General features: G+C 43.9%; 1 long non-coding RNA gene across 1 annotated transcript; it reads right to left on the bottom strand.

Moving 5' to 3' along the window:
* Positions 1 to 495: 495 nt before the first annotated feature.
* LOC133568397 (uncharacterized) lies at positions 496 to 846 on the bottom strand. Its single transcript, XR_009809595.1, has 2 exons — positions 801 to 846; positions 496 to 691 (listed from the first exon to the last, which is right to left on the bottom strand). It is a non-coding gene; the product is annotated as an uncharacterized LOC133568397 (long non-coding RNA).
* Positions 847 to 7,033: the final 6,187 nt, after the last annotated feature.

Raw genomic sequence — 7,033 nt, 5'->3', positions numbered from 1 at the left:
AACTGCGCACACAACAGCAGTAGATATACTACTCCCTTCTTAACCCCCCCCCCCCCCCCCCACCACCACCACCACCACCATCCACCCCCCACCTCCCGAAATCGGAGGTCTCAAGGTTGGCAAGTATGACTATACTAGTACCGCTATACCGTACTACCCTAGTATTGTGTAATTCGCAGGGATTGGCATGAATTTGCATTATCATCCATCCATCCATCCATCCATCCATTTCCTACCGCTGGAGCCTATCTCAACTGCATTCGGGCGGAAGGCAGGGACAAGTCTGGACAAGTCGCCACTTCATAGCAGGGCCAACACAGATAGACAGACAACATTCACACACTAGGGCCAATTTAGAGTTGCCAATCAACCTATCCCCAGGTGCATGTCTTTGGAGGTCGGAGGAAGTTGGAGTACCCGGAGGGAACCCACGCATTTGTAGCGATGTAGTACTCCTTTGCGTTGTGTTTTTCCCCAAAAGACGACACCCAGTCATTCTTCCGACTCAAACATGGTTTATTCTGGTGAAAACAATCATAGTGAGTCTCCAATCAGCCTTCTTAACATTCATAAATCGTCACGTGGAAGACAACAGACTGACTAACACATTAACACACGACAAAATAATACACAGTACCTGGTGAAAACAATCATAGTGAGTCTCCAATCAGCCTTCTTAACATTCATAAATCTGTACAGAAATAAAACAAAACAAAACTTAACATAAATACTTTTCTTTTAGGCTTACAGCTAGCCTGCTAATGAGTTAGCTGAAAGCTAATTCAGAGAGCGCAACTTACCGTCACGTGGAAGACAACAGACTGACGACACACATGTGTCTCAGCCTGGAAGTCTGCTGTGACATGTGACGTTCAACGACCATAAAAATGTAGGAAATGACAGTACTAAACTTAGAATAATAAAAATTGCGAAATAAAGAGTCACATTACATAATGTCTGAATGTAATAAATTAGATAAAATGAAATTAAAATAAAATGACATTAAAACAAAAACAGTAGTAAGACAGTAAGCAATTGAGATCATAAATTACCTCTGTTACACATTCACGGGGAGAACATGCAAACTCCACACAGAAAGATCCTGAGCCCGGGATTGAACCCAGGACTGCTTAGGATCTTCGTATTGTGAGGCAGATGCACTACCCTGTTCCACCGTGCAGCCCCTGAATTTGCTAATTCCTGGAGGTTTTGGTTTATTGAATGATTACCCCTTCTCTCTGTCTCCACCACCTGTGTTTAACATGTACAGTATATGGGACACGGGATCTAGGTCAGGCCCATGTGGGTTCGCACAGGAAGAATTCTCAGATACATTTTTAGGACAATCTTGTTCCGCTACGTGGCAGATAAATCAGAGATCAATCAGCGACACAGTGGGGCCCAAACACTCACAGCAACCCATAGCTCAACTTCTCGCCGCCTGTGCCCGCTCTGCTTTACGCGCTCCTGCAATGAGAAGTGATAGCAAAAGGCAACGGTGTAAAACCTCCAGCCCCCCTCCGTCACCGCGCTAAGCCCCTCTGCTACCGAGAGGCCGCGTGTTGCCGGCCTGTTAAGAGTTTAATAATGGCGGCACCGAGCTGACAGGCTGTGTTATTGGAGCACACTGCTTCCTTGGCTGGCCATCCAGCAACACGGGAGAGCGCTCCTGCACGGCGACAGACCCCGGCGAGCGCTCCTGCACTCCCGAAACTGTGAGAGCGCGTGATGGATGTCCTTATCGCTCGGTGCACTTGGTCCAGGTGCCTGCGCGGCGGGGAAGTGGAAAGGGGATGGGGGATAGCGTGACACTTCTCCTGTTTTATCCCAATGAGCTCCTCTCGCTGGCATGGGAAGAGAGGTTGGGGTGTTGTGGAAGTACAACCAAAAAAAACCTCACATCAAATGTACATCTAGTAGCGCTTATATATGAAATAATTACTACCGTATTTTACAAACCATAGGGCACACTGGATTATAAGGCATACTGCCGATTAATGGTCTATTTTCGTTTTTTTTCCCATATTTAAAGCGCACCGGATTATAGGGTGCATTAAAGGAGTCATTCCATCCATCTTCTTCCGCTTATACGAGGCCGGGTCGCGGGGGCAGCAGCCTAAGCAGGGAAACCCAGACTTCCCTCTCCCCAGCCACTTCGTCCAGCTCCTCCCGGGGCATCCCAAGGCGTTCCCAGGCGGGCCTGGAGACATAGTCTTCCCAACGTGTCCTGGATCTTCCCCGTGGCCTCCTACCGGTCGGACGTGCCCAAAAAACCTTCCTGGGGAGGCGCTTGGGTGGCATCCTAACCAGATGCCCGAACCACCTCATCTGGCTCCTCTCGATGTGGAGGAACAGCGGCTTTACTTTGAATTCCTCCTGGATGACAGAGTTTCTCACCCTATCTCTAAGGGAGAGCCCCGCCACACGGTGGAGGAAACTCATTTTGGACGCTTGTACCCGTGATCTTGTTCTTTCGGTCGTAACTCAGAGCTCATGACCATAGGTGAGGATGGAAACATAGATTGACCGGTAAATTAAGAGCTTTGCCTTCCGGCTCATCTCCTTCTTCACCACAACGGATAGATTACTGAAGACGCCGCACCAATCCACCTGTGGATCTCATGATCCACTCTTCCCTCACTCGTGAACAAGACTCCTAGGTACTTGAACTCCTCCACTTGGGGCAGGAGTTCAAAGATTCATATTACTATTATTTGTTTCTACATGTAAAACACTACCTTGTGGTCTACATAACATGTGATGGTGGTTCTTTGGTCAAAATGTTGCATTGATTATGTTTTACAGATCATCTTTAAGTCACTTTGTGACAGTCGCTCCAGACTTATGCAGATCCCAAATACCGATCAGCAGGTACCAGAAGGTAAGAAAAGTTGCTTTTTGCATATTTTTGCGAAACAAAACGCCAGATAATATTTCTTGCCTTACATACACCATAATAATACTCGTATGTTGAAGCACAGTACAATCCATCAAGCGGTGCGGCTCCATAGCTTACCAAAGTTGTACTAAAACATGTTGATAGATTTTTGAGTGCTATGTGTATTGTTTTATATTTTCAATGGAACATTTAAATTTTTGAAATATCTGAAAAACCACCAAAACTTCTGTCTGGACAGCTCAAAGGCGATCAAGCCAAAGCTGCTATCTACAAAGTATGCTCAAAAACAGGTGAAACATGTACAGATTTACAGGATATCAACAATGTCTTTAAAGACTTTTATTCAGAAATATATAAATCTATTTCAGCTATATCAACTAAAGATTTAAATTATTTTTTTACTCCATTAAACCTACCTCAAATGAGTTCAAATCATCAGAACTTATAGACAACACTATTTCAACTGAAGAACTGCTAAAAGCACTGACATCTTTCTCCGTGAATAAAAGCACTGGTCCAGAAGGATTTGGTGCAGAGTATTACCAAGCTTTTAGTTAAATACTGTCCCCTCTAACAGTGGTCCCCAACGAAGAATTTTTTATAATATTTTTTTTTGTTTGTTTTTTTAAATCAACATAAAAAACACAAGATACACTTACAATTAGTGCACCAACCCAAAACCCTAAAGACAGACTGCACAGTTGCTTTCTTCACAATAAAAGCTCTGCTTCATCCTGCCTACACTAACAAAATAAGAGTCTCAGAAAGCTAGCATGCACAAGTTAGCAAGCTACGGAGTTTGCCGCCAATGTATTTCTTGGAAAATGTATAAAAAGGAGTATGGAAGCTGGACAAATAATATGCCAGAAACTAACCACTTTCATGAGGTATTGGACAGAAAGGAGGACTTTTTTTCTCCTTCATTTGAAAATGTGGACGTTATCAGCACTAAAGTCTGATTCCAATCAATGCAAGTCATCAGAATCAGGTAATACACCAACTTATATTCCTGTTTTCATGAAACAAAGGTATCTATATGTGTCAAACATGCTAGCAGACGATGTGCGCATGATGTCACGAGTTGTAGGGCTCCTCACATCCTCACATTGTTTATATTCCTAGCCACCAGCAGCAAGAGCGATTCGGACCGAGAAAGCGCCGATTTCCCCATTTATTTGAGCGAGGATGAAAGATTCATGGAGGAGGATAGTGAGAGTGAAGGACTAGAAGAAAAAAAAAAACGAGGGTAGTGGGAGTGATTCAGATGTTATTAGACACATTTGAGGAAATAACATTAGAGGAATTGTTACAACGTGTAAATAGAATAAAACAAACAACATGTTCACTTGACCCTCTTCCTGGGAAACTGATCAAGGAGCTCTTTGTATTATTAGGTCCATCAGTGCTAAATATTATAAACTTATCACTTTCCTCGGGCACTGTTCCCCTAGCATTCAAAAAAGCGGTTATTCATCCTCTTCTTAAAAGACCTAACCTCGATCCTGACCTCATGGTAAACTACCGACCGGTGTCTCACCTTCCCTTTATTTCAAAAATCCTCGAAAAAATTGTTGCGGAGCAGTTAAATGAGCACCTAGCGTCTAACAATCTATGTGAAACCTTTCAATCCGGTTTCAGGGCAAATCACTCCACGGAGACAGCCCTCACAAAAATGACTAATGATCTATTGTTAACGATGGATTCTGATGCGTCATCTATGTTGCTGCTCCTCGATCTTAGCGCTGCTTTCGATACTGTCGATCATAATATTTTATTAGAACGTATCAAAACACGAATTGGTATGTCAGACTTAGCCCTGTCTTGGTTTAACTCTTATCTTACTGATAGGATGCAGTGTGTCTCCCATAACAATGTGACCTCGGACTACGTTAAGGTAACGTGTGGAGTTCCCCAGGGTTCGGTCCTTGGCCCTGCACTCTTCAGCATCTACATGCTGCCGCTAGGTGACATCATACGCAAATACGGTGTTAGCTTTCACTGTTATGCTGATGACACCCAACTCTACATGCCCCTAAAGCTGACCAACATGCCGGATTGTAGTCAGCTGGAGGTGTGTCTTAATGAAATTAAACAATGGATGTCTGCTAACTTTTTGCAACTCAACGCCAAAAAAACGGAAATGCTGATTATCGGTCCTGCTAGACACCGAACTCTATTTAATAATACAACTCTAACATTTGACAACCAAACAATTAAACAAGGCGACACGGTAAAGAATCTGGGTATTATCTTCGACCCAACTCTCTCCTTTGAGGCACACATTAAAAGCGTTACTAAAACGGCCTTCTTTCATCTCCGTAATATCGCTAAAATTCGCTCCATTCTGTCCACTAAAGACGCTGAGATCATTATCCATGCGTTTGTTACGTCTCGTCTCGACTACTGTAACGTATTATTTCCGGGTCTCCCCATGTCTAGCATTAAAAGATTACAGTTGGTACAAAATGCGGCTGCTAGACTTTTGACAAGAACAAGAAAGTTTGATCACATTACGCCTGTACTGGCTCACCTGCACTGGCTTCCTGTGTACTTAAGATGTGACTTTAAGGTTTTACTACTTACGTATAAAATACTACACGGTCTAGCTCCATCCTATCTTGCCGATTGTATTGTACCATATGTCCCGGCAAGAAATCTGCGTTCAAAGGACTCCGGCTTATTAGTGATTCCCAAAGCCCAAAAAAAGTCTGCGGGCTGTAGAGCTTTTTAATTTCGGGCTCCAGTACTCTGGAATGCCCTCCCGGTAACAGTTCGAGATGCCACCTCAGTAGAAGCATTTAAGTCTCACCTTAAAACTAATTTGTATACTCTAGCCTTTAAATAGACTCCCTTTTTAGACCAGTTGATCTGCCGTTTCTTTTCTTTTTCTTCTATGTCCCACTCTCCTTTGTGGAGGGAGTCCGGTCCGATCCGGTGGCCATGTACTGCTCGCCTGTGTATCGGCTGGGGACATCTCTGCGCTGCTGATCCGCCTCCGCTTGGGATGGTTTCCTGCTGGCTCCGCTGTGAACGGGACTCTCGCTGCTGTGTTGGATCCGCTTTGGACTGGACTCTCTCGACTGTGTTGGATCCATTATGGATTGAACTTTCACAGTATCATGTTAGACCCGCTCGACATCCATTGCTTTCCTCCTCTCCAAGGTTCTCATAGTCATCATTGTCACCGACGTCCCACTGGGTCATTATTGTCACCGATGTCCCACTGGGTGTGAGTTTTCCTTGCCCTTATGTGGGCCTACCGAGGATGTCGTAGTGGTTTGTGCAGCCCTTTGAGACACTAGTGATTTAGGGCTATATAAGTAAACATTGATTGATTGATTGATACCTGAAAATCGGAGGGGTGTTGTGACCGCCAGTGTCTCTGATGGAAGCCATGGAGGAGCCAAGAAAGTCGCAGCTGCCTTTTTGACAGCTGCAGGAGGACCCAAGCTCCACTCATGTCTCCGGTAAGAGCTGACTTATTGGCACAATTTTCTCACCGAAACCTGCCGGTTGACATCTGTTAGAGAAACATGTTCGCTTGACCGCTCTGTTCCATATTAAAGCTTCACAACAAACAAAGAAACACTGGCTGTGTTTATGTTGCTAAAGGCAGCTGCAATCCACTGCTTTCCACCCACAGAATTCTTCTTTATAGTCTCCATTATTAATTGAACAAATTGCAAAAGATTCAGCAACACAGATGAATAGAATACTGAGTATAATGCGATTAAATCGGACGACTTTTAGCCGTGAGTGGTGCTGGGATAAAATGTCCGCTCCAACCAATAACGTCACAAGCACGCGTCAACATAAGCGTCATCAATCCACAACGTTTTACACAGGACACTTCGAGGGATATTTTAAATTGCAATTTAGTAAACTAAAAAGGCCGTATTGGCATGTGTTGCAATGTTAATATTTCACCATTGATATATAAACTATCAGACTGCGTGGTCGGTAGTAGTGTGTTTCAGTAGGCCTTTAAACACTTTTAACGTGTTAACAAAAACGTCTCTTTCATAAATAATTAAATTCAAATTATGTATACATGAATGAGGTAGATTCCTTCGACTTGGTCAATTGAAAAGTAGCTCGCCTGCAGAAAAAGTGTGGGCCTGACGTAGACTCTTT

Source organism: Nerophis ophidion, linkage group LG14 (genome assembly GCF_033978795.1).
Source record: "Nerophis ophidion isolate RoL-2023_Sa linkage group LG14, RoL_Noph_v1.0, whole genome shotgun sequence".
NCBI lineage: Eukaryota > Metazoa > Chordata > Actinopteri > Syngnathiformes > Syngnathidae > Nerophis > Nerophis ophidion.
This window is presented reverse-complemented; position numbering and strand designations above follow the sequence as displayed.